We start from the raw sequence: 27381 nt of genomic DNA, 5'->3' as shown, positions 1-27381 counted from the left end.
TCTCCCCTCAGCCCAGATCCTGTCTCCCAGGAGCTGGATTAAAGCCTGGCTGTCTCAAAGTTGTCTCCTGCTGGGCCAGTGGTGTCAAAGGAGGAGGATCCACACCCTTGAGAGCTCCTCCAGTGTTCACTTGCTCTCCCTGCTGGGAAGTTGCACTGTACCTTGGGACTTATCTGACCTGAACTTCCAGGCATTGAATCTCTTTGTGTCACTGTCAAAACCCTGGGAAGTCCTCTGTAACCCAGGATGTTTCCATTTGGAGGTGTCTAGACATCTTGGGATCTCTGAAGCAACTCTTCAACAAACTGAACAAGCTGAGCTGAGTTAGGAGTTTTTCCAGCCCTCAACTGTGTATCTGGAATCCTTTGGAATGCTCCCTGGAGTGTCCCCTCCCTGTGTGGACACGCCAGATCTCCTGGAAAAGCTCTGCAAATGCAGAGCTGTGGTGAGCTCTGCACAAGGGCTCTCTGAGCTTGCGTGTAAAATGTTGGAGGGGGTTGGGTTTCTTCACATGAAGTCATGTAAATGTGGGTAAAAGAAGGAGAAAAATGGAAGGTAAGAGAGGGAGCAAATGCAAAGGGTCAGGGAAAACCCAGTTCCTGTCCCTGCTTGGATGAATGTTCTCTTACTCCAGCATCTTTAGTCCTGTTGCAGTGGTGCTTTCTGAAGTAATCTCTCACATTGTAAGTAGCTGTAATTTGCATTCCTGCTTCCCAGAGGTGTTATCTTGCATTTGGTTGCATCAGACTTCATTTTTGCACAGTGCTGTGCCCAGGCAGTGCAGATCAGGGTGAGCAGCTCGTGGTCAGGGGACCATGTGTGGCTGAGCAAAACACCCCGTGTGTTGTGTCACCCTTTCCAACCACGTAGGAATGTTTATCCTCCCTAATCTGTGCTTGGCCACATGGATCAGGGGGCTCTCGATTGGGGGAGACCCTGTTGACACCTGATAGGATGGGGTGAGAAAAATGTATTTAGTGGCTCTCTAAGGGCCATGAATCCTGCCCCTGGTATCTGATCTCGTTTAACCTCCGGTGCAACCCGCCCTGTTCTCATCCTTACTTACTGTGTGACCTCCCTTTCTGCTGTCTATAAATGTTCCCAGCTAAGAGAATCACTCCAGCAAATGGTGGATAAAATGCTGAATGATGTGGCCAGAGAGCAGAGCATTGGAATTGATCTAAACTGCCTGGATGTCCCTGCTCATCCTGGAGCAAAAGCTTTTTGTGGATGTTTTCAGGCTAAGTGAGGCCATAAAGTTTTCAGGGTATCCCAGGCAGTGGCAGAGGGATTCAATCAGGCTCTCTTATCAGATTCTCACTTATCTTTCCTTTCCCTTCTCCAGCAGGGTGGGAAATGTCTTCTCTGAAAGGTTGGACAGGCACTGCTGGGGTGGAGAGCTGCAGCCTTTAGCAGAGTAAGCAGATACCAGACTATGAGGTAACTTAAGAATTCAGCTGGTTAATGAAGCATGTGGCCTCCAGATCCTTCCCAGCTCCAGCCCTGCACACCCTCATGCCTTGGGGCTCAACCCAGCATGGGAAATATGTGTTTTATGCACACAGGATTCTTCTCCATGGAGGATTTCCAAGGCACCAGCCTCTGAACTGCTCCTGGCTGCTGCTCTTCTTGGAGAGGAGTCAGTCCCTTGTCACCAGGGAGACATCTGCCAACCTGAGCCCACAGAGGGAGGCTGAGGGTAAGTCACTTCTTAAAAAGACACTTCTTAAAAAGTCACCTTAACTGCCTTTTTGTCACTTGGGTCTGAATTATCTGGAGGAACAGAATAGCCTTGGCTCAGCTGGCTGTGGTCCCAGCCCTCACCTTGCAAATCCTGTGTAACCCAGCCAAGGCAGAGCACAATCAAGCAGAAGGTCCCCTGCAGTCTGGGATGTCACTGGACCATGCAAAGGGATTAGCTTTTGTGCCATACTCAGGTTAATGCTTTGCAAACGCTATTTCCAGGCAAGAAGTGATAGTTCCAAACTGGTTTAAATAAGTTTAAAGACTGGGGATGCATTCCTTAGGCTTTGGAGCAGATGGAGCAGGACAGTGGGGTTCTCAGAAGTGGATTTGAGATATCCAGCTGCCTTATTGCTGTTCCTGTGTGGGGTACTGGGTGAGTGGGGGCAGTCACAGGGCTGTGCTGGCACCCTGGCTCCTCTTGAGGACCTTCCCATGCGCTCCTGGATGCTGTGGGAGGGCATGAGCTGCTCTGGAGGTGGAGCTGGAGCGAGCAAAGCACAGGATGGGGCTTGAGAAGCTTTGGGAAGCTGGGTTGCCAAATGTGTGGTGTCGGTGGGACCGCTGACATCTCCCTGCCAAAGGCAGCTGTGGGCAGGCAGCTGAGATTTCCCTCTTCTCCCTTCCTTTCCTTTCCCTGCACTGCTCCTGTTAAGCTCTCTTCACTGCACTCACCCTGATGGTCCCTCCCTCGGTTTATGTCCTTCAAACTCTTCCCTTTAAACACTTAGTCATCACTTAGCTAAACTACCATATACAAATATAGCTCTTTTGATCTTCCTACGTAAATCAATACCTCCCGCCCTTTCATCTTTGTAGGGGCTTTCTCTGAGCTCTCTCCAATTTACCACCCGTCTTTAAAAGTGAGTTGTCTTTTCAGCCTGATTCCCCACAATTTTCAGATTTCCTGAAGCCCCAGCACCTGCAGGAAATCGTGGTGGCTCCTTGCCACCTCCATTTCCCTTTGAGTGGTACCAAGTGTTGCGTGCAGAGCATCTCTTGTCTCCTTGGGCTGCTGTGGCTCTTCACAAGCCTTGTCAGCCTGTTCTGGAAGTGAACAGTGATGCAGCCCAAGCTCCTGTTCCCAGGGAAGGTCTTATAGGACACTGAAAACCAAAGTACAAGCCAGGCTGTGTCATTTTGGGGTGAAGAATGCTTGTCCCACTTGGGTTATAGAAAGGAATTCCTGCAGTAGTTGGTGGCTGTGGAGATGGACCCAACATTGTCTGCAACAATTCAGCAAATGACCAGAGGAGCTGTGGCTGCCCCAGCCCTGGAAGTGTCCAAGGGCAGGTTGGACAGGGCTTGGAGCAACCTGGGCTAGTGGAAGGTGTCCCTGCCCCTGGCACAGGGTGGGGGGAGGCTTTAAAATCCCTCCCAACCCAAACTATTTTGGGATTCTGTGAAATATGTGACATGAGTACAATGACCAAGATGAGTGAAGAGAAATGAGCTACAGGGAGCAGCTGTTTGTCCCTTCAGGAGGGGTAACTGGGCATCCCCCCCTGAGCCACAGGGGATAACTGGACATCCCCTCCTGAGCCACAGGGGGTAACTGGGCATCCCCTCCTGAGCCACAGGGGGTAACTGGGCATCCCCCCCTGAGCCACAGGGGGTAACTGGGCATCCCACCCTAAGCCACAGGAGGTCACTGGGCATCCCACCCTGAGACAGAGGGGGTAACTGGGCATCGCACTCTGAGCCACAGGGGATAACTGGGCATCCCACTCTGAGCCACAGGGGATAACTGGGCATCCCACCCTGAGCCACAGGGGATAACTGGGCATCCCACCCTGAGCCACAGGGGGTCACTGGGCATCCCACCCTGAGCCAGAGGGGGTAACTAGGTATCCCACTCTGAGCCACAGGGGATAACTGGGCATCCCACCCTAAGCCACAGGGGGTAACTGGGCATCTCACCCTGAGCCATGTGAGGTAAGTGGGCATCCCCCACTGAGCCCCAGGGGATAACTGGGCATCCCACCCTGAGCCACAGAAGATAACTGGGCATCCCACTATGAGACACAGGGGATAACTGGCATCCCCCCCCTGAGTGAGGCACTGGGGCACCCTCAGCCATGGCTGGTGGGGTCAAATCTCAGGCTCAGCAGGGAGCCAGGCCTGGGACACGTGGGGTGGGATGCATTTGTCAGGGATGGATGGATGGGCTCCTGTCACTGCTTGGCTGGAGCCGTGGGAGCAGCAGGAGTGTCCTGCTGATGTACAGTGGGAGGTGATCCCATGCCTGGATTTAGTGCGGGTGTCACACACTAAGCCCGGCTCACACTTCATCCCAAGAGTTTAGTCCCTTGCTTATGTTACATTTGGTAAATAAAACTGTCAGTGAAATGCTCTTGAGCATGTGACCGTGGCTTTAGGGCAAGAATTAAGGCTCTCTGTAGGGCTGGAAGAGACCATTGCACAGTTTCTCCAGTTACCCTGGGACCATTCCACCCTGGACTGGGAACACTGGGAAAGTCATTAAAGCTATTACAGTAAAAAGACTTTCCCCCTCCCCCTTTTAAATGAAAGGTTTATAATAGCAATAAACCCTTGATTTTAACATCTCCTTATGGGTCAAATCAAAGCTGGTCAGAGAATGAGACAGGGAATCTCACCACTCTGCTCATCCCCTCTGGATAAATGAAGTAGTGCTGCCATGGGCCATATAGCTTAATTAGTCCCTATTCACTGCTGTTCCTTAAAAACCTCTTTTGCAAAGCCTGGGCAGCCTGTCCATGTCATATTTCCTGCGTTCTCAGAGGTGTTAATGAATTCATTAATCACTTAATGGCAAGGAGGGTCTTTAGGGACTGGCGTCGCAATTTACTGCTCCCAGGAGGAAAACTCTCTCTTGCTGTTCTAAAGTTTCAGCTCCACTAATTTGTGCCAGCAGAGCTGCTGAGCTCCTTCCTGCAGTCCTTGGAGTCCACACGGACCTCCAGCATCGTGGAAGAGTACGGAGTGATGGGGTTGGGAACTTGCTGGGTGAGGTCTTGTGCTGAATGATGGAGGTTTCAGAGGCTGAACAGGGCAAAGGAAACCTCTCCACACCCTCGTGCTTGTGTTCCTTTTTTTTCTTTTTGCCCACTGAGACAAGCTTCCTGAAAAACCACTGCAAAAGTTCCTCTGTTCGCTGGGCTTGGAAATGCATCCCAAACCTTTCTGGCTTACAGGAAACAGAGACTCTGGCAGTGTGGTTGTGTAATGTGGCCTGGGACTGCAGGCTAGGCCGTGAAATGAGCCTGTGAATCTTTTCTAATTGAAGAACGTCAGGGTGACGTATTTTGACTGGACCTGTCAGTTCAGATGTGAGTTTGAGCGTTTGCATTTCTGTTCTTCCGCGGGAAATGTTGATTATTTCAGTCTCTCGCCCTCTGAGCGGGAGAGCGGTGGGTGCCACAGTTCCCCACAAAATGGCTCTGCTGGCTTCTTCCTAATCACAGGGAGAGGAGGAGGTGAACAGAGCTCTCCTCTCTGCTAACTCCCTTCCACCAGCCTGTCATCACTTTGCAGTTGCACCTTTTTGAAGGATTTTTTTCTCCCTGCTTTTCTGTTCTCCCGTGTAACTGCTCCGGTTTCTCTTTCCGTCTTTGCCCTCAGTCTGTTACGTTCTCAGACTGAGAGCCCAGGGAAGGAGAGTGTGCCAGGAAAGGGGTAGCAGGGCAGGCAGAGCTGGTGGCTGCCCATGTGCAGGCCTTTGCTGCCCGTCCCTGCCATCCTCCTGGGATTCACTCCCCAGGGCGCTGTTCTTTGCTCAGCAGCTCTCGTTAAGGACGTGTGAGATGAAAGGTGGGAGAGGAGCTCCATGTTGGCCTGGGAGAGGAGAAAGGAGGGAGAGAAAGCAGGAATGTAAAACCACTTCATTGGAGAAAACACAAAGGGAGGCAATTTCACTATATGCCAGATGGTCAAAGCGAAGCAGAGCCATGTAGAGCCCTCCATGTCCAACTGTTTGCTTTGGCAGGGAGCCGTGGCTGTTCAGTGAGAGTCTCCCAGGTGCCCTCTTCTCTTCCTTGGCTTTCCTCAGCCCCTTTCATAGAATCATAGAATCAACTGGGTTGGAAGGGACCTCTGAGATCATCAAGTCCAACCCTTGATCCAGCCCCGCCGTGGTTCCCAGCCCATGGCACTGATGCCACATCCAGTCTCTTCTTAAAAACCTCCAGGGATGGAGAATCCACCACTTCCCTGGGCAGCCCATTCCAGTGTGTGATCACCCTCTCTGTAAAGAAATTCTTTCTGACATCTAACCTAAACCTGCCCTGGCACAGCTTAAGACCAAGCCCTCTTGTCTTGCTGATCATTTCCTGGGAAAAGAGACCAACCCCCCCGGCTCCCCCCTCCTGTCAGGGAGTTGCAGAGAGTGAGGAGGTCTCCCCTGAGCCTCCTCTTCTCCAGGTTGAACAGCCTCAGCTCCCTCAGCCTCTCCTCACAGCACTTGTGCTCCAGTCCCTTTCCCAGCCTTGTTGCTCTTCTCTGGACCTGCTCCAGCCCTTCCATGTCCTTGCTGAACTGAGGGGCCCAGAACTGGACACAGCACTCCAGGGGTGGCCTCACCAGCACTGAGTCCAGGGCAAGAATCACTTCCCTGGACTTGTTGGCCACACTGTTCCTGATCCAGGCCAGGATCCATTGGCCTTCTTGGCCACCTGGGCACACTCTGGCTCATGTTCAGCTTCCTGTCAATCCAAACTCCCAGATCCCTCTCTGTCTGGCTGCTCTCCAGCCACTCTGTCCCAGCCTGTGGGGCTGCAGGGGGTTGTTGTGGCCAAAGTGCAGGACCTGGCACTTGGCACTTGCTCCTCCTCTGGACTCCTCCTCTTTCTCCATCCTCCTGCTGCTCCCTTGGATCTCTTTCCTGGCCTCTCATCTCCTGTTGCTGCCCGAGATCATGCTGCACCTCGAATGCTGATGTGATTAAGAGCAAAGATTGAGCAGGGAACCACCTGGGCAACAACCCTCCTTCCCCCAGGATGGGATATCCCTGTCCCACAGCAGGCTTGTTGAACGTGGGAGCTGGATGCATGGAAACCTTTTGTTCCAAGGCTTTCTTTAACATATGAATAGATATCCACGTCTTGAAGAGCCACACGTATCCATTTGTTATTTAATGAGTGTCTTTTTTATAGTTATTGTTATTCCTGTTATTAAATCTGAATTTTCCTGGGCTGAAAACACTGCCAGGGTTACCTGTGGAGCTGCGCTGTCAGCTCCAGGAAGGTAAACAAGGTAAAGATGGTGGGAGTTTTTGTGCTTTTCTTTCTTGGGCAATGTCCATTTAGAGGTTATTTTTCTCCCTGTTGGCTTTGATAAAATTCCAGATAACAACTGGCCAAGATGGAGAGTTAAAGAACAGCATAATAAGTATTTTAAAATCTTTACAAACCAGTGACTATGGAAAAGGCAGCTGAGCTTTCCTGGGTTTGTACTGATATATATGCTTATTACCAGCTATTCTTGCTCAAATTTGAAAATACAGGTTGTTTGCAGGTTGTTCTCCGGGTTTAAATGGTGGAGTTCTATGGAATAGGTATAGGCAGAGTGCTGATCTGGAATGATTGGATCCCATTTCTAAGGAATTGAACCCATACTGGCAGCACTGCTCCTAACAAGGCTCAGAGGGAGAGTGTAGACTTGGGTGGAGGCAGTGGAATGCTGGAAGGCTGAGCAGGGCAGGAGGTTTGTATTTCCCTTTGTGCAAATTCAATCAGAGCTTAAGCATCCCAGAGATTAAGGGGTGGCAGGAAGGCCACTGCCAACACAGCACTGGCAGTTCTGGGCTTGTCCTTCCCATGAAGGAACAGTTGATGACCTTGGAGGTCTTTCCAGTCTGATGATTCTACGAGTATAAACTTCATCCTCCCTTCCCTGGGAGCTTTATGGTGTGGTTTGGCTGGAAAGGCAGCAGGATCCTTGCAGGCAGAGGACTCATCACTCAGGGGGAACTTGGAATTGTTCAGCTTGGGCATCACCACAGGAGATGTTGCTCCAGACAGAGCAATCAGGAGGGACTTTGTTCAGCACAGGGAGATGCAGCTCCCAACGGGCTCCCCTGTGTGTGAGGGTGTGCTCTCTGCATTTCCAAACATTTATTACCCTAAACAGCCTCCTGTGCATTTTACAGCACTTAGGACCAGAGTTTGCCTTGTTGTCTCCACAGTTCCCGACGGGAATGCCATCATTACTCCAGTCATTAGCAAGATGCAGGTTGTTGTCTGGAGCTGCTGGCTGTGGGATTGCTGCTGGGAGGAGGCTCGTGCTCTCCAGCCTCCCACGCTCCATCCTTCTTCCAGGGGGATGTTGTTGTGCTCAGCAGGGTTGAACCTGAGGGGGAGAAGAGGGAATGGAGGTTACGGAGAGGCTCATTTTGAGGGAGTGTTGGTGGGTGGCAGGGTCAGCAGGGGGGACTCAGGGATGCTGCTCATGGCAACATCCATGGAAATCAGAGCAAAACAGCCACTTCCCTGCATTCCTTCTGTGCTCCATGTGTCTCAGCTCTGTTCCTGGAAGTCCAGCCTGATGCCTCTCCCCTTAAATCCATCTTGCTTGGACCTGAAGAGATGCTTTTCCTCTGGTGCTGGAGATCCGTGGATGAAGGGGAAAAGGCTGGAATTCAGCTGGCAGCTGCTGTTAATGCAGCCCCATGCAGCCCTGCTGGTACCAGCCGGCAGGGATTCAGGATCCACTGGTGTCCTGGGACAGGCTCAGGCTCGAGGGATTGGGATTTTCACAAAGTAAGAGTAGAAAAATTCTGCAACACTCAAATCTGCTGCCTTAAAAAATAAAAGACACCAACTAATACCACAGAAACTAATTTGAAGGAACTGTGACTTGAAAAGTGACAAAGGGACTTTTCTCTTTTCTTCCTGGACTCTCGTTGAAGAAAAAGAGAGATTTAATGTAATGTAAATATATTATTTCACCATAGAAGGATAGTTAAGTTGTTACCTATATATATATATGCATGTAAATAAACCTCATAAGTACTTTTCCCCTTCCCCCAATGCTGAGTAGCTGTGTTTTGTCTGAAAACCCTCTCACACTGAAGCAAATTGTGGGAGGGGGGGCTTGGACTTGGAAATTGGATTTTTGAGGGGTCTCAAACCACCACAACTGGGTCTCTCCCACTCCCTGCACAGTGATGCCCATCTCAGCATCTGGAAGCCCCAGCAGAGATTCTGGACCCGCTGGGTCTCCCCTGAGAAACAAACAACAAAAAAAGACGGATGGGTAGATTATGTTTTTCCACAAGAGTATTTTTTTTAACGTGCCATCCCCTCCCAGCCTTTGGCAACCCTGACACACTCGGAAATTCCTTTGGATTTCCCACATTTCAGGGGTGCAGCAAAGGTACAGCAAATAGTTTGACTCTGGGACATGGGAGGGAAGTTGTGCTCCCCAAAACAACCTGCCCTCTGTTCACCTTTCCTAAGGAAAATGCTGAACTTCACACTTCAAACCTCACATGCGTTTTTCTGGAAATTTTACCAAACTCTTTACAGACCTGGAGACCAAATGAAGTGGTTTCGTTGAAGTTCAGTAATAGGTTTCATTCAAACCTAAGTGATTGTTTTTCTCATTATAGTAAAAAGGAAAAAAAGAGAAAAATGTTTCTTAATTTTTCCGCTTTCCTTCAGTTTTTGAACTTTTGGGGAACCAGAACTGTTAAGTCTCCGTCTCACTGAGGGATTCCAGAAGGAAAGACTTAATGGCTTGGAATATAAACACAATAGTCACAAAAACAGAGGAAAGTAAGAAACAAGCTTTGCTTGTTTGGCTTTCTTTCCCCCCAAAATATTGGTCTTTTGCACCACGGTGCAGGAATTGCCACATTCTCCCATGTTTCATTCTCACAAGGTTTGGTTTCTCAGTGTTTAAAACAAATTTACACCTTTGCAGGACAACCACGTCCTCAGTACTTTTTAACTCCAGCTTCACATTGGTTGCCCTTGTTTTTTACAGGAAGCTGGGGAAAAATTATTTATGGGCATATTTTCCTCCTTTCTAAATGCAAATTCTTAATTCAAGTGAAGATGTATAATTGTTTCCTGATATTAGGTATTTTTAGGTGTGCTCCCATCTGAATGCTACGAGCAGGCCTTTTTCCATTACCCTTTGGAAAGAAAAACAAATTTCAATGGGATTGTATTTGTTGAATACTGATGAAAGTAACTGAACAGAATTTAAAATTTACATGGGGAATAAGATATAAAATGTGACCTACTGAGTTAAAGTATTTGCTGTATCTTAGCAGACTGTCACCATCATTAAACTGTAGCCGTGATAAAATATAACTCGTAATGCAGGGGATAGAATAATGTCTTTTATAATGAAAAGTGCATTTCCTGTCTTCTACCAAACTTGGAACACAGCAGAAGTAATAATAGACACATATAATGAGTGACCCCAACCTGTGTGTATCCAATTACCCCACCGTGTGATACTTAAAAGTTATTAAGGGTTGTCTTTGAATCTTGAGTGAAGTCAAAAGAAAAGGTGATTCCTGGGGTAGTCAGACTGTCCCTGGAGCTGATGCTGCAGAGATCTGGGTGATCCCACAGCCCAGATTCACAAACTGTTGGCCCAGACCCTCGAGTTCTTCTGGTTTGTGACATTTAGAGGAGAAGATCCTGTTCCTTGGGAGTTGTGGTTCCCATCCAGAAAACCTGTCCTACCCTGTTCCACCCTTCAGGGTGCAACCCAAAGTGGGTTGTGAAGCCTCACAGCTGGATTTGGGAATGCTGCTGATCCTCAGCCCTGTGTTATTATTAACTCACAGAGTGCTGATCCCACAGATCCTGTGACCACAGTCCCCAGAGATCAGGCATTTTCTGATGGCTGAAACTCAGATTGAGACGGTGACAGGGATGGGAGGTGGGGAAAACAGGGAGACTGGGAATGATCCCCACAGCTTGGAATGAGGGCCGCCTGGATCCGCAGGAAGGAGGGTTGGTTGGAGCCAAGGCAGCAAACTGCAGTGCCCTGATGATGCATTTCAGCCTTCAGAAAGCTCTAATTGATCTTTGGGGCAACAAGCCCAGCTCCTGAATTGGATAAATCTATCTATAAATCCGATAATCTCTCCTGGACTGTGCTGGGGTGACCTTGGCTGGATTGGTGCCCACCAAAGCTGCTCCATCACTCCCCTCCTCAACTGCAGGGAAAACAGAAAGTCTTGTGGGTTGAGGTAAGGGCAGGGAGATCACTCACCAGGTACCATCATGGGCAAAACAGGCTCAACCTGGGGAAAGTAATTGAATTAACTACCATTCCAATCAACCCCAAGTGCTTGAAAGGAGACAAGATCACTGGTTTTTGGCAGCATTTGTGTCCTGGGGACCCTCCACTGCTATCCTGCATATCCTCTGGCATGGAACACATGGTCCATGGCCTGAGAACATCTGAGTAGACCCTCTGAGGAGGTTGGACTTGGTGACTTCGGTGTCCTGTGCTAACCCAGGATCCTCCTGCTCCCACCAAAGCACCAGCAGCAGCATTGCAGTGACCAGAGAGCATCACATCTGCATCCACCTCTGCTCAGAGGTAAGGAATGATGCTAAATTCAACAGGACAAGGAGGGTAGGAGAAGCAGAGGGATAAAAACTGGGGCTGAGCAGCTGAGACTTGCTGTTGCTCTGGTCTATGCCGAGTCCCTCCGTGGGGATGTTCTCCAGTTTGTCTCAGCATGCCCAGAGGCCTTTAAGTGAGAGGCTGTGGTTTACAGAGTCAACAGATTTCAGCAGGCTCCCAATATTAATTATTAATTACTCCTGGAGAGTGCCATACATTAGATTGGTGGAGCAGTTGCCAGCCCTGCCTCTCCTCCCCACAGACACACTCTCGCTGTCAGACTCCTCTCCCCGACCCAGACCCCGGCGCTAGAATTAGGCCAGAAACTATTTTCCAGTCGAGTGGCTTTTAATGGGCTCTCCAGACGTGTTCTCTGCATCCTGTGAGTGACTGGATCTGTGGAGAGCAGAGTCACTGGGATTGATTCATTCTCTAAGAAGTATTAGGGTTTTAACTAAAAGTGGGGCTTGGTGTTGCTGGAGGTTGTATCTCATTCTCCAGAAACAGCCACTAATTACCCACAACACAGGGCAGGGGGCTGCTCTGGAGAAGCCCATTTGTAGGACTCCTGAGGGAAGCTGTTTTTCTGATGAAAGGCACGGTGCTGATCTTTAATGGGTTGTCTCTTGTAGAGAAAGTATCTTACCCAGGGTTCCTGGGAGTGTCTCACCCACCTCAGCTGTGGCAGGATGAATGAAGTGGTGTTTGGTGATGAAAGGGAAAGTTTGGGGATGGTTCCATATCCCAGCGCTCTGCAGGTGTTCTGAAGGTGTGTTAATGTCTCTTATATAGCTTTTAAAGCCATTGAGGTGCCACTTTTTTCCTGGGCTGTCCCACCCTGTTTTTATTTCACCACCTCCTCCCTCAAGGTCACCCACACCTCCTTGGGATCTGAGGTTTTGTCCATGTGAAGGGACTTGCCACGGGACAGGAGTGCTCTGAGGGAAAGCACTTTGGGATGACATTGGGAGGTCTCCTGCTGAGCTGAGCCAGCACAGCTCTGCTGGCTTCAAGTGTCTGGCTGAGTCTGGGCTGGTGTTGTCTTACAGCAGCGGATGGAAAAGACACTCCAAAATCAGAAGTCAGCCAGCAGAAAGCTTTGAGTCTTCCCTGGTGGCCTCATCACATGCTGTGTGAGGAGCTCAGAGCTGCTCCCCAGTTCCCCCTTCCTTCCTTCCTTCCCCCGTGATTTGGTTGCACATCTCAGAGCAGTGGCCACGGAGCTGGAGGCTGAGCAAAGCTCCCTGTGCGGGAGCCAACAAAAAGATGAGCCACGAGCCTCCGGGCAGATCCAGCTCCCTGTTGACTCCAACTCTTGAACTGCCTGGCTTCCTCCACCTCCCGGGATAGAAATTTGGGATAAAGCACGGCCCTCATTATGGGAACCGCTCAAGCAGCAACAAAAAGGGCAGTGGCGAGGAGGCTCGGGAGCTCCTTGTGCCAGAGGAAGGAATATTGTGATCTGCTCTCGGCTGCCTTGTTTCCAAACACCTCACACGCTTTGTTCGTGCGCTGGATTAAGTAGCCTGCAGAATTTAATTCCTCTGGGAAAAAACCCCAAACAAAACAGGCTCCCCCACCCCCAAAGTGCAGCGATGCCGTAATTGGGCTGTGACAAAGCCGAACGTCTCCCGAGCCGGGAGCTGAGGGGGGGGAAGTTTGGAATTCTGCATCCTGAAAGCCGCGGCGATCCCGTGTCTAGGCAGACAGTTTGGCAGGGAAAGTCACAGCCGGGTGATTCCAGCTCCCCCAAGCCGGGGCTTTTCGAGGGAAAACGCTGACAGATCCGCAGAGAGAGCGAGCAGGACTCTCATAATTTATTTTTTAATGCCACGCCGCCTTCAACTGTGCAATTTCCTCCGGGGTGTTTGCTTTGAGCTCGCGGGATAATTACATCTGAGAAACCGGGCTAATTACAGTTAACAGCCCGAAAAAGCGAAGGCCCCCACTTCCCACCGCCCCCATCCAGGTTTTTCCACCGCCGTTCCCCGCGACAGCCCCTTTTCCATGGAGGAAATCGGTTTGTCCCGGCGCTGGGACGGTCCCTTCCCGTCCCGGCCCCGCGGAGGTGACGCCCCAGTGATTTGTGTTGGGTGGGGACGTGGCAGCCCCTGCCAGGGCCGTGATGGGGCACCCGACAGCGGGCAGGTCGCCAGCGGAGCAGAGGGCAGGCTGGTGGCCCGTGGCCGGGGTGGCACTGCCCTCGGGGGGTGGACCAGCCCGCTCAGCCGGGAGAGGTTGCCCCGGTGAGGAAAGATGTTTCCCTCAGCCAAGCGGGGAAAAAATCCTCGATTTCCCAAGCTTTTCATGACCCAGGTCCAGCACTGGGGACCTCGACATGAGGAAGAACTTCACTCGAGGGTGGCAGAGCATTGGAGCACCTGCCTGGGGAGGGCACAGTCTCCTTCTCTGGAGACCTCACTGCAGCTCCAGCTTCCTGAGCAGGGCCAGAGGAGGGGCAGGGACTGAGCTCTGCTCTGGGGGGAACAGGGACAGCACCAGGGAATGGCTGGAGCTGTGCCAGGGCAGGGTCAGGTTGGATCTCAGGGAAAGGTTCTTCCCCCAGAGGGTGGTTGGGCACTGCCCAGGCTCCCCAGGGCAGTGGGCACAGCCCCAAGGCTGCCAGAGCTCCAGGAGGGTTTGGCTGATCCTCTGGGGCACAGGGTGGGACTGTTGGGGATGCTCCTGTGCAGGACTGAGGACTGGACTGGATGGACCTCGTGGGTCCCTTCCAACTCAGCACATTCTGTGATTTCAAACCCACCTGAATGTGTTCCTCTGTGTCACCTGCTCTAAGTGACCCTGCCTTGGCAGGGGGGTTGGACTGGATGATCTCCAGAGGTCCCTTCCAACCCCAATCACTCTGGGATTCTGTGGCTGCAGTGAACGCAGGTAACTGGGGAACTTTTTCTTCTTCCAGTTCATCCCTTCCCATTATCACCTGCAATCACTCTATGACATGCAGGGCATGAAGTGCATGTTGGCATTCCCTTGGGATGGGATTGAAGCCAGGATCCTATTGCCTGGCCTTCCCATGGAAAGAGGCTTCCCTCCCCTGCCTCCACACTGCTTACTCTGCATTTAATATAGGCATTTGTTTTCGGTGGTGGTGGGGTTGTAAGTGTGGTTAGCTATGGCTTTTACAGGATAATTAATGCCTTTCTCAGTCCAAATGGTGAAAAAAAAGTCTCCCCAGAAAATCCCACCCAAACCTGACAAGTGTGTGGACTTGGATTCTCAGGAGACAGGAGCAGCCCCTGCATCCAAGAAGTGTCCTTGTTTCTGTCTCTATCAGCTGCTCTAAGAAAAGCTCCCAATGTTTCCTCCAGGCCTTCCTGCCTTAATTTAGGAGTTTGGACTGGGATGAGGAGCCCTCTGGGCTGCAGGAACACGGCTGGGTGGGAGAGATGGGAATTCTGGCTGAGGCAGCACAGTCAGAGCTCCCAAGGCCTGATGTGCTTTCCCCAGAAGCCCAGGGGTGACAGGCTGTGGTCCAGGTCCTCGTGGGGTTTCTGCAGGGCTTGGCTCTCCTTGCTGGGCCTGAGCTGCCCCCAGTCCCCCCCCAGCACAGTCCATGCTCCGCCAGGAATCACTCTGGGAGCTGCAAAGGCTCATCCTGCTTTGAATGTCGCCTTGCTGTGACACAGTGTGGTTGCCAAGCTCTGTAGACAATAAAATCCAAGAACTCTGAAGCAGAGCAGCCCCCCCTGTGACCCCCAGCAGCCCTGGATGCTGCCTGGCACTGTATCCATGCGTTTGCTCTCCGTGTTTTTACCCGATCCGGCCCCTAATTCTCGCAGTCTTGAAAAATAATTCATTTTCTCTTCTGGGATTCCAGTTCAAGGATTAATTTAATGATTTCTTTTTCTTTCCCATTGTTTGTTTTTAATGATCAAGGTGATAGTTCTAAATTGTTAACAAGTTCTAGTGGAAATGGGATCCCTGGGAACTTCTTTTACGCTGAGTAAAATAACAGTGAGATTGATTTAGCAAAGCCGGTTGAGTTGCTGTGTCTTCAAAGATTATCTTGGTTCTGCATGAAAGGCCAAATTTTTGAGCAGTATTCAGGCCTAACTGAAATCAGGTGCTTAAGCACCTTCAAAATAAGAGAAGCTTCTGTCTGTAGGGAGTGATAATATCGTGTGTTAAATCAAGTAATGTATTAGAACTCATTTTTTTTTTGGCTGGGTAATTTTTTCGGGTGGATTATTTCCTCTGGCAAACCGCTGAGCTGGCACAGAGGGATTATTTTAGGAAAAAACCTCTTTCTCTCTGCTGGGAACAGCCCATTTCCCTGGAGGCCACTGGGGCTGGTGAGGGTGGATGCTCTGCTGGTGCCATCTCCGTGGGGCTCTTGGTCTGAGGGCCGTGACTTTGCACAGAGGCAGAACTCGTGGGGTTGCTGGGGCTCATTTTGCTTCGCTCTCCTTCTGCTCAGTGTTTGCTGATGTACAAAGCATTTACTCCTGGCAATTATTCTGATGAGCAGGGGGTTGTGTGAAAACTGCAAACGGAGCTTTCTGGGGAAATGTCTTCAAAGGATGATCTCCTTTCGATGGAGCTTGTAATTGTTTAATGATTTTCTATATGGATTTCCATGTGGGCTGCAGGACAGGCAGGGCTGGTTTGTCAGCAGAGAGCATCTGCTCGTGCTTCACCCTCTCGTCCCAGAGGCTGGGCAGCTGCTTTCTGAGCACGAGTGGAGATTTCTGATTTCTATCTCCCTTGGTTGTACTGCTCTGTCTCAGACCCAAACCTCAGACTTGTCATGTTTTTTTTCCAATTGAATCAGCTGTCTGTCCCAGCACCCCTTGGCTCTGACATGCTCTGTCTGCAGGGCTGTGGAGATGCTGCTTTACAGCCAAACCACGGCTGGGGCAGGACCACCAGGACCCCAGGTCCTGCTCTCTTCTACTGCAGCCCCTGAAACAACTCATCCTCTCCCAAGCTGCAAAATCATTCCTGTTGCATTGCCTTTCCCCCTAATTGCTTGGACAGCCAGGAGCCTTATTCTAGTTTCTCACCTAAATTTATTCATGAGTGAGTTGTGACCTTTTGCTGATGTTGTCCTTTCACCTCAAACAGCACTTTCTCTTCCTTCATGTTAAACCTCCTGATACATGAAGAGAGAACAATTTTACCACCTCTGCACCTTCATTTTCTTTGACTAACAAGTCAGGTTTTCCCAGCAGCTGTCTCTTGCAAAAAGGCCACCTTTGCTCTGATGATCCTTGGAGCCAGTCCCAGGCTGAGCTCACTGCCCTTGACCCCAATTTTGGGTGACAAGGCTTGCACGGTGCTTCACATGCAGCGTCACCAGACTCCCTACAGCAACTCTTGGCCCACCTGAGGCACGAGTTTCCTTGTAGTTCTGCAAAATGCCTCTGTGCAAAGGACTTCTGTGTTTGAGGAATAGGATTTTAAAAGGTTTGATCCCTTTCTCAGTGAAGTCGCAGCTGAAATTCCCATTGATTGCTGAGGTGTGTGTCCTGGACTTAATAAACCTTGTTGCTCAGTGCCAGAAGTGGTGAACTCCTCTTGACATGATAAATCCCGTGCCAGAGGCATTGATGTGTCTGACAGGGAGCTGAGGGCAGCAGGAGCTCAGAGGAGGTGATGGAAGTGCAGTGCCAGGGATGGATCCCCTTCTCCTGCTCCTTTTGCTTCTCTCAAGGAATAAAGAGCATATAAATAATGTAATCTCTTCTTTTTTTTTTTTTCTTTTTAAAGAAGGAGAAAGAATAAGGCGAAATTATGCCCTTGGTCCTCGGGGCAGAGCTTGTGTAAGGCTGGGAAGGGCTCCAGAGGCCAATCCTGAGCAGGATTTTGGACACAGGTGGCACTTTGCCTTGCATCTGAGGTGTCTGAGTCCTTTTACAGAGGTGGGAACACAGGGAGGAGGATCCTGAGCAGCCTGATCAGTTGAAGATATCCCTGCTTATGGCAGGGGGGTTGAACTAGATGACCTTTGAAGGTCTCTTCCAACCCAAGCCATTGTAGGATTCTGTGCTCCTTCTCTCCAGCTGTGGTACACGGAGTTGGGAACTGCGGCCGAGTCCCGAGGCTGGCTGGAGATCAACCAGAGATCCTGCCTGATGGAAACAGAATCCTTCTGTTTCCTGATCTGAGCCCCATAACACAAAGCAGATGTAAACGTCTGGCAGAGACCAGGAACTCTTTTGTGTGTGAGGTGGAGGTGAAGGGCAGAGCTGCCAGTGCCAGGAGCCCGTGGGAGGGTCAGCGGGATCCTCCAGGCGGGAGAGACCTGGCTCTGCAGGGCAGGGGCACCGTGCTGCTGTGAAGCATAACCTGACTTCAGGAAGGATATTGAGGTCCTGGAGCAGGTCCAGAGGAGAGCAACAAGGCTGGGGAAGGGACTGGAGCACAAGTCCTATGGGGAGAGGCTGAGGGAGCTGGGGCTGTTCAGCCTGGAGAAGAGGAGGCTCAGGGGAGACCTCCTCACTCTCTACAACTCCCTGACAGGAGGGGGGAGCCAGGTGAGGGTTGGTCTCTTTTCCCAGGCAACCATCAGCAAGACAAGAGGGCTGGGTCTTAAGCTGTGCCAGGGGAGGTTTAGGTTGGATATTAGAAAGAATTTCTTTCCAGAGAGGGTAATCAGCCATTGGAATGGGCTGCCCAGGGAAGTGGTGGATTCTCCGTCCCTGGAGGTTTTTAAGAAGAGTCTGGATGTGGCATCAGTGCCATGGGCTGGGAACCACAGCGGGGTTGGATCAAGGGTTGGACTTGATGATCTCAGAGGTCCCTTCCAACCCAGCTGATTCTGTGATTCTATGATTCTGTGATTCTGTGATTCTATGACTTTCTGGAGTGATCCCGAGGTCACTAATGCCTGCAGCACGGCCTGCAGGCTCGGTGGGATGCTGTGCCTGATCCTGCCTTGCCTCCCTGCTCTGTGGAGGTCCCTTCTGCCTTCACACCTCCGCCAGCTGCTGAGCGAGGCACGGCAAACCCGGGCCCAAGCTGTGCAATTTGCACATGATCTGTGTACCTGCTAGTTCCTAACAGATGTTTTCCTTCTTGTGGCCGTTTGTGAGCTGCTTCCCTGTCACAGGCTGGAGTAGCTGTAGAGCTCGGCAGTGAGTGATATCTCCCACCTGCAGGAGCAGCGTTCCCGCCGCAAACCTGCTTTGCAATTCCGGGAGTCTCCCGTTACACGGAGCTTTATACCCGGAGCAAACCACGGCAAAATGAGGCTGTTTAGTATTTTTGACACAGGCTGTAGAAAAAATAAACTGGAAGATAAGAGCTGCAGGAACTGGATGGGATCCACGTGACTCCGTATTCGCTCCGAGGGGCGGCCGGGAGCGGGTGCTGCAAAGGGAAATGCAGCAGAAGGCGAAGCTGCCTCGTGTTAGATCTGCTCATCATCTCCAATAGCTGGAGGTTGCCTGCAATATTAATATCACTTTCAGCAGAGATGTTGGTATTTAGCTGTTGTAACTCCAGCTATTCTTGTTCCCTGTGTACATGCTGGCTTCCTCTCCGAAATGTCACAAATTCTTGGCCACGACGACTTCCCGTGGAAGTTGGCTCCAGGCTTTAATTATTCATTGTGCAAACCCCACGTTTCCTGCTGCAGGGCTGTGCCAGGGTGGTGTCAGCAGCCCCAAAATGCTGGGTCAGTTATTATAGGGTTGATTCTGAGCAGGAAAACATCACCACGGCTTTACTAACACAGGCTTGAGTTGTGCTTGGCTTTTCCAAGGGGTCTCTAATGGATAAAAGGACTGCAATTCCACATCTCCTGGGCAGGTTGGCAGGTGTATGGGAATGTGATACCATCCTTTGAGTTAGCCTTGAGGGGAAGGGGGGGTCTGTCTCAGAAAGGCTGTGGATTTTTCTTGGCTCCTCGCAAGCTGTACTAGTGAATCCTCAGGCTGGTCTTTGGAATAAATGTGCACCAAAAAGTGAAACAAGCCAGGAAGAGCCTTATGCTGAAGAGAGGAATTTTGCAGAATGCTATTTCCTGGGATGTGGCACTCTCCAAAACAACCAAAGTCTTTAGGAAGCTTGAGTGTTTTGAGAGGGAGGGATGGGGGCAGCTCTGTGGGGGGAGGAGGATGCTCCGTGTGGGAAAGCAACTCTTGCCCTGCTGCACCGTGCGGCCACATTCCCAGAAATGCCTTGTTCACCCCCTCTGGAGACAGACAGTGCTAAAACACAGGGATGACCCTTGGAAATCTGTTGCTACGTGCATTTTGCACCAAATTCCCAGGTGGGTTTACCTGCAGCGATGTGTGGGAGCCTGGATTCCCCGCGGGCGCTGCTGGAGCGCGGCTGTCTGTCGGGAACGGCTGCTTCCCATCTGCTGTGGAGCTGGGACCAGGATAGGCTGCAGGGAGGGACCTCCAGGAACAGCATCTTCCAGGGTGGTTCCATCCAGCACAGCAGGATCTGGCCGCTTGCAGCAGCTAAACTGAGACCAGAGTGGCCTCACCTGCAATATTGGGGCGGTTTGGGGGGACACAACATAGGAGAGATCTGAGGCCATTAGAGAGTGTTCAAAGGAGGCAACGAGGATGGGGAAGGGCCTTGATTTGGAGCCAGGTGAGGACACTGAGGGCACTTGGTGTGTTCAGCTGGAGCAGAGGAGACTGAGGGGAGACCTCAGTGCAGTTCCAACTGCCTGGGCAGGGGCAGAGGAGGGGCAGGGACTGAGCTCTGCTCTGGGGGGACCAGGGACAGCACCCAGGGAATGGCTGGAGCTGTGTCAGGGCAGGCTCAGGTTGGATCTCAGCAAAAGGTTCTTCCCCCAGAGGCTGGTTGGGCACTGCCCAGGCTCCCCAGGGCAGTGGGCACAGCCCCAAGGCTGCCAGAGCTCCAGGAGGGTTTGGCTGATCCTCTGGGGCACAGGGGGTGACTCTGGGGGATGTTTCTGTGCAGGGCTGAGGGTTGGACTGGATGGTCCTTGTGGGTCCCTTCCAGCTCAGCACATTCTGTGAGTCTGGCTCTGTATAATGCTGGAGGAACCTCTGTTGCAGGGTCAGGGTTTGTTGTGCTGCCCATGGGCCTCCTGCCCAACAGTGTGGACTTGGTTCGATGGGGGCAAAATGAATCTGAGGGGTCCGGTGGATCTCTGTACCCCCCAGCTCAGTGTTTCCTCTTCCCCTCACAGTGTGAACTGAGCTGCTCTGACAGGAAACTCCAGGAGGTTTAAGTTGGCACCTGCCTTTTAGGGAGAGTATGGTGAAAGATGTGGGTTTGGGATGAAGGTTGGTCTAGGGTGAGGAGCAACACTGACTGGGGTATGTGTGGGGTGGCAGGAGCTGCAGGTACAGGGAATCTTCCTTGAGGCATCCAGAGATAATAGACTTCCAAGGTAGGACACAAAAACAGGGGGTATGGAAAGGCAAGGAGTGTCCCATGTCACAGATTAAAGGCAAACAGGCATTTTTCCATGCGTAACTTCAAAAACCTGGGACAAAATAAGAGCCAAAAAATTTCCTCTGAGATGTAGCTCTAAACAAAGGGGTTTTCCCAGCCAGCTCAGATCTCCCAGCCCTCTTACTGGAAGGGACCCAAAGTAACAAGCACTATTTAACTTGGAAATCTGGGAAAAGGGGAGACTTGGCCCTGTCAATGTGACCCCTTTTTGCTCTGTGTGCAGAGGGAAATTTTTCTTCCTTTCCCTCTCCTGTTGTCAAATTCATGCCCAGCTAACCAGCAAATCCATCTCTTCAGAGATCAATTACAGTGTCTGGCTGCGAAGCCTGGAAATCCAATTAACTCCCCAAATATTTTTTTTTTCCTGTTTTAGGGAAAAAAAAAAAAAGAGTGAGGGGAGAGAAAGAGAGAGACAAAGAGAGAGAGAAGCACATTGAAGCGGGGGCATAAATCACCTGGAAAACGTTCCAAACATTAAAATAAACAAGGACGAATTTCAACTTCATTTGTCTCTTTTTGAGAATCTGTCACTGATTTATTTTACTGCTCTGTCTGAGCTTCGTTTTTGCCTTTGCTCATGTTCTCTGTGTCTGGAGCAGAGCCCCAGGGCCGGATGCTCCTGTCCTGGTGCCTGTGGAGAGCAGGGCTCTGCTCCCCTCACCTGGGGCTTCCAGGGGTTAAACTCTCTCCATCCTGCATTTTGGGGGCTGACCAGCTCTGCCTGGGTGTGAGTGGCCTCGTGGTTTGGGAGAGAAGGTGACCCATCAGACTTCCCAGGAGGAAAACTCTACTCCTCAGTCACAGACATGGACTTTTTGCAGCCAAATTGAACCTCTCCATCTCAACCTCATGTCCTTGATCTTTTATAGGACTTGACTCACTCCATTTGACCAGCTGTGCCATGTCCTCAGGCTTCCAGGAGGCTTCAAGGAGACTCTTCTTCCCAAGGTAGTGGAACAGTGTCCATGTGGAAACTCGCTGTGCCCACGGAAGTGCCTGAAGGTGAGCAGGACCTGGGTGAGTCTCACAGAGGTATTTAGAGAAGGACTGGGAAGGGGAAAGAAGACTGACTTATTTGTGATGTTTCTGGTCTTGGGAATTGGCCAACCAAGGGTCTGGCAAGTCCCCAGTGACAGAGCTGCCTACCAAAACAAGGGGTGTGAGTGGCAGTGAAGTCAGAAGCAGCACCTTCGCCTGAATAAGAGGATTTTCCATCTCTCAAACTCCTACTGCTTGGCTGGAGCCATTTTTGGGTGGGAATGCAGGTGGTGGTGGGTACCAGTGACTGGCACTGAGCACCTGTACAGCAGCTGCAGGTGGGATGGAGCTTCCTTTGGGGTCTGAGTTGGCAGCAAGGTGGGGGACAACCCTGGCACAGCCCAAACAGGGAGGGGTCAGCCCTGATCTGTGGGGCTGGAGAACCTCTGTCTCGCTCAGGCAACGGGGGTTTGAACCTGAAGCATCTGGGGATGGCCCTGGGCAGGGCTGAGAGTTGGACCCGTGATCCTTGTGGGTCCCTTCCAGCTCAGCCTGTTCCATGATCTGTGCTGCTGCCTGAGGTCCTTGTCCCCCTCCTTCAAGAAGCTTTAGTTTTCATTCCAAAGGAGAATGAATAATCCTCGGGGGCTGGTGGCAGGAGGAATTGTCGCCCTTCCTTCGGCTCTATCAGAAACTCCTCAAGAGGCCGTTAACAAATAACCTTCCCTCGGGAGAAATTAGCTCCCGGTCCCAATTCAATAGCTGCTCGTTTGGAGATGCCCTTGTTACCTTGTGCGAGTGGCTGATCTTCCTTTGAATCCCGCTGTTCCCGGCCCCCGTGATTGCTCCCGGCAATCACGAGCTGCACATTAGCGGCTCACGCACTGATTGCTGAGCGATCCCAACACAACCTTTTGTGAAAAGTTTGGGCGAGTTCAGAGCTCTGCTGCTCGGGGAAGCTGCACAGATCTCGCTCCTCACACATCCTGGCGAGTGAGGCTTCAGACGAGGGCTGGTTTGCAAGGGCTGGTTTGCAGGGGCTGCTGTGCAGGGGAGATCTGTGCTTGGAGGCTGGCTTTAGAAACAAAATCTTGTAGGCATTGTCAAGGAAACCTGGTGAGAGCACAGAGTTGTCCGACAGCCTTCAGGCAGCCTGGAGCAAAAGCTCTGAGATGTGCAAATAGGAATCCAAATGGATTTTTTTTTTCCCCTCCAGCCCAGTGTTGCAGAACAGGAGAATGGCACTGGGATAGCTCAAAAAAAAAAACCCTGAAAACCTCCTGCTGTGTCATCTTGCCCTGACCTTCCAGAGAGAGCTTGTGAGTGAATTCATGGAATTACAGGATGATTTGGGTTGGGAGAGGCCCTAAAGATAATTTTGTTCCACCCCCTCCACGGGCAGGGACACTTTCCACCAGCCCAGGTTGCTCCAATCTGGCTTTGGACACTCCCAGGGATCCAGGGGCAGCCACAGCTTCTCTGGGCAAGCTGTGCCAGGGCCTCCCCACCCTCCCAAGGGGAGGATTTCTTCCCAATATCCAATTTCAACCCAATTCACCCAGAGATTGGCCTGTCAGACTGGCCTGTGCTACAAACTCTCCACTCCCATTCATTTCCAGAGCTGCCAATGAGCCCAGGGATGGAGATCCAGAGGAATCCATGGCCAGCAGGACAGAGCAGGCTGGGGACAGTTCTTTGGCCAAAGACATTTCCCCAAGAAACCTTTGTTTCAGACAAAACCCACTACTCAATTTATCAATCCCTAGTCACACTTCAGATTCCTATATCCCAAATCCATGGGATAGATTAGATCAGCTTAATTTGAAATGTGAAAGCAGGCTGGAAATCATTGCTGTGCAAATTGTGTAGGGGGCGGGCTTTTTTTTTCCGTTCCATGGCTGAACTAGAATTCAAATGAATGAATAAAATCCATTCTGGTAGTTCCCAGTGAGAAGTATATTTCTTTGGAAAAAGGAGGAAAAAAAAAACCCCTCCCACCATTTTATTCAACCCCTAGTGAAGCGTTTGTTGATTTGGGGGAATTCAGTTAATTTTCCTACTCCTCAAAATAGGTCAACTTTGAAATAGAAAATGTCACATTGAAACAGAGAGCTGAATAGAAATGTTTAGAAAACGTGAGGTTGTACATACATATATTTGGAGCTTTAACGAGCTTGTGGATGGAAGGAAAGCATCCAGGCTATTTATAATGCAATTAAGGCTGAGATTGAGGACTAGTTTTTGCTCTCAGTAAACTGCATCTCTATTTCATTTAGAACAAATCTCCTTCCTCCATCAAAGCCCCTTCTCCCAGCTGTAGCTGGGAATATATGGCTCTAGCTGGGAATACAGAGCTATAATAGAGCTGGAATGACTCTGGCTGTACTGTGTCAGGTAACTGCTGTGTTTTTCTTTTCCAAGGCTTTCCAGGTGTGTTCACGTGGGAATATTGACATTTGGGAGCCAGGGATGATGGTGTGATGTTCCAACAGGAAAATGTTATCGAGGAAATTCGTTCCAGCAACTTTCCCCTACAGGTTTTCTCAAGGTTTTTCCTCTTCTCTCCCATTCTCCTGCAAATGTCCTACACCATGTTTTCCATTAATTATTAAAAAAAAATAATTTACAAAATCCTCACCTTTCTGGCTTTTTTGGTACCTTTCAGTGTTCCTTCACCCTCTCTCCTTGCAGCATTGGTTCTGGATGTGTAAGTAGTAAGTTGGTTTCTATTCTCACTCTGGGGGTTGGTTTTCAAACTGTTTATTGAGTAATAAAAATAGACAATTACAAGTCATTGCCCAGGGATAATGTGCTAATAATTTTATGACTGGACAAAGGGTTGGAACAGCCCCCAAATGGTGGTGAGAAGGAAACCTGGGATCTATTGCCAGCAGAGGAGAGAGACCCTCACTCCTGATAATCAAAGCTGGTGCAACAACTGTGAGCTATTAAAATTACTTTGGAGATGGGGGGCTGGATGATCATTATTGCTTTCAGAGCAAAAGTGGCTGAAAGCTTTTTGGAAGGTGTTTAGAAGTCAGTGCTACTCAGAGGGAATGTGATGGACCACCATGACTGCTCATGTTCAAGTCCACAAGGCCAACAGCTGAAGGCCTGGGAAAACAAAGATTAAAGGGTGCTAATGCTTTCCAGCAAACATGAGTCATCCCAGAGATAACAGAGGGATTTTCTCCAGGCACTTGAGTCCACCAAGCAGTGCCTTGGTGCTGCAGAGCTGAGGCAGAACCTGCTGCTGCAGGGGGACCATCAGACTGCACCCACCTGGGTGAGACCTGTCCCATCCCCGTCCCCCCAGATACGGGGGGGTTCACTATTTTTAAGCTCTATCTGTAGCTGATTTGGTTCCCATGCAGTGAATTATTGAGGCTCCTCATGAACCCCCTGTGTTGATGTGGGGACAACAGAAGCTGGAGGGGGGAAATTTAAAGTTTCCAGGGTGCCCCTGCACACCCAATGTGGGCATTAAAATGCTGCCAGGAGTTGGCAGAGAATCAGGAGTGAACAGCAGCGCTCAGCTCTCCTTTCTGAAACCATCCTGGGGTGCTGTGTGCCATTGGTCCTCTCCAGGAGGAATTCCTACTCATTCTTGAGAGTGGAATGAGCAGGAATATCCACATATTGGCACTATGTGGATATGGAGTTCAGTGGAGGACTGACTGAGGAGGGCCCTGGAGAGGTCCCTCCCAGGAGCAGGAATGAGCTGTGCTTCCAAAGCAGCAGCAGATCCAGCCCTTGGAGTGGGCAGGAAGCCATGGAACTGGGAGTAGCTGTTTGCAGCTGCCAAGCCCTCCCATTTGTATGTTGGTGGTGCAGATAGAATCTCATAAACCGGCCTCCATCCTGCTTTACTGCGGGTTTAATGAGCGGAGGAAGAACTCGGCTGTTTATTAAAACATTGGACAGTAAAGTTTAACAATAGACAATAAAGGGTTTTGTTTTTCCATCCTTCTGGTTTGTCAAAGCAACAGCACTTTGGGCTGGAGAGGGATCTGCTCCCAACCTCTGAATCCAGAGTGACAGGAGAGGCTGGGGACAGAGGCCAGGGAGTTACAGAGGAAGGAATGGAGGGGGAAGCAGAGCCTGGAGGGATGGGAATGGTCAATTCCCAGGTGCTGGGAGTGGCTCTGGTGCCCATGTCTCAGGCACAAGGTGAGGTGTGAGAGGAAACCACAGCTGCCTGTGGTGGCAGCAGGACCTCAAGTGACCAGGAGACCTTGATCTAAGAGGGCTGAGGGAGCAAAAGAGAGGCAGAAAGTCGTGGGTGGCTTGGAGGAGGTGGAGGTGGGGCTGGAGGGACCTTTGTTCCAACCAGGGCTGGTGCTGTAGAGACACCCCAGCCTTGGGCCTCTGCATTTGGCAGTTTGCACCCAAAAAGTAGATCAATTTGGGGGCAGCAGGGCACACCTGACCAGACTCCCGTGGCCACTGTAAGACAGCAAGGCCCCCAGTGTTCCCTGTCCTTGTCCTGGCCATTCCCTGCCAGCCCCTCTGGTTCAGGGTCCTTCAAGCCAGGTAGCAGGAACGTGCCATTGTACATCATTCTGTCATCCTGGGGACGAACTGCAGCCCCACAAGGCTTAAATGGACTCAACCTGCCTCCTCAGCCCTGGAAAATCTCCGTGCATCTCAGGGATTAAATCCTGACCCCAGCAAAAACAAGCGAGCGTTTTCTGGCTGAGTCCAGTGGGCTGAGATTTAATTCCCAGTTTTAGAGGCTCTTTAAAATCAGCTGTGATATATAACCAGCCTTCTCAGCCTCTAAATACCTCAACAAGATTGGCAGCGCTCCAGGAGGGCCGTGGGCAGGATTACCAGCAAATCCAGAGGTCAGGAGAGAAACTGGGGAGCCCAGCTGGGGCAGAGCTGGAATTGCCTCTGGTTGTGGCTGCAGCGTGTGGGAAAAGCTGGGAAGCAGGTGAAGTCCTTTGCTTTTTAACCATGGAAATGCTGTGAATACATTTCTGTTTGTGCTTGCCCGTTTTGGAGTGTGTTTGTGCAGATATATTTATACACACACACACACACACACACACACACTTCCCTCCCCGCAGGTGCACACACCAGGATCCGTGTATTTGCTCAGCCTGCATCGCTCCATAAACTGCAAAAAACCAGACAAAATATTAAAATGAAATCCCTTATCACTGCCAAGTCATCAGAAACTAATATTAGAGCTACTGGACAATTTTTTCCCTGAACTATCCCCACTTCAAGATCCTGATTTAATGATTCTTTCCGTAGCTCTTTACATTCCATTATTTATAAGAAACAATGTTCAGTCCTCCCTTGACAGTATTTGCAGGGCTGCGGAAAGCAGTGCGGCAGAAAGGTGGGAGAACAATTTTGGTGATGTTTCCATAGCTACCTAGCTGCTAAATGTGGTTTATTCCATTTTAAAGTCGCCCAACACACACACACACACACACACACACACACAAGGCACACACGCACACACGAACCCTCTCACACTCACAAATCCCCAAAGGCAGGGCCCTAATCCCTGCTCTGCCTATTCCAGCCTGATCTGCCATTTGGATATTTAAAGGGCTACTTGCTGCATAAATAAATGGCTGGATAGAGCAGGAGGATAAACATATTGTTTCGCTCTCGCTGCTCTCTCCGACGTGTGTGTTCCAGTCGGTCCCTGTAATATTATTACGG

The 27381-nt window shown here is 50.6% G+C and overlaps 1 long non-coding RNA gene across 1 annotated transcript; it reads left to right on the top strand.

The window, feature by feature from the left end:
• LOC116791904 lies at window positions 1–24312 on the top strand. Its single transcript, XR_004358902.1, has 5 exons — window positions 1–1440; window positions 1566–1699; window positions 11069–11289; window positions 21591–21723; window positions 24121–24312. It is a non-coding gene; the product is annotated as an uncharacterized LOC116791904 (long non-coding RNA).
• Window positions 24313–27381: the final 3069 nt, after the last annotated feature.

This window comes from Chiroxiphia lanceolata, chromosome 10, assembly GCF_009829145.1.
Source record: "Chiroxiphia lanceolata isolate bChiLan1 chromosome 10, bChiLan1.pri, whole genome shotgun sequence".
Lineage (NCBI taxonomy): Eukaryota > Metazoa > Chordata > Aves > Passeriformes > Pipridae > Chiroxiphia > Chiroxiphia lanceolata.
Note: the sequence above shows the minus strand (reverse complement) of the source record. Positions and strands in the feature narration are given on the sequence as shown.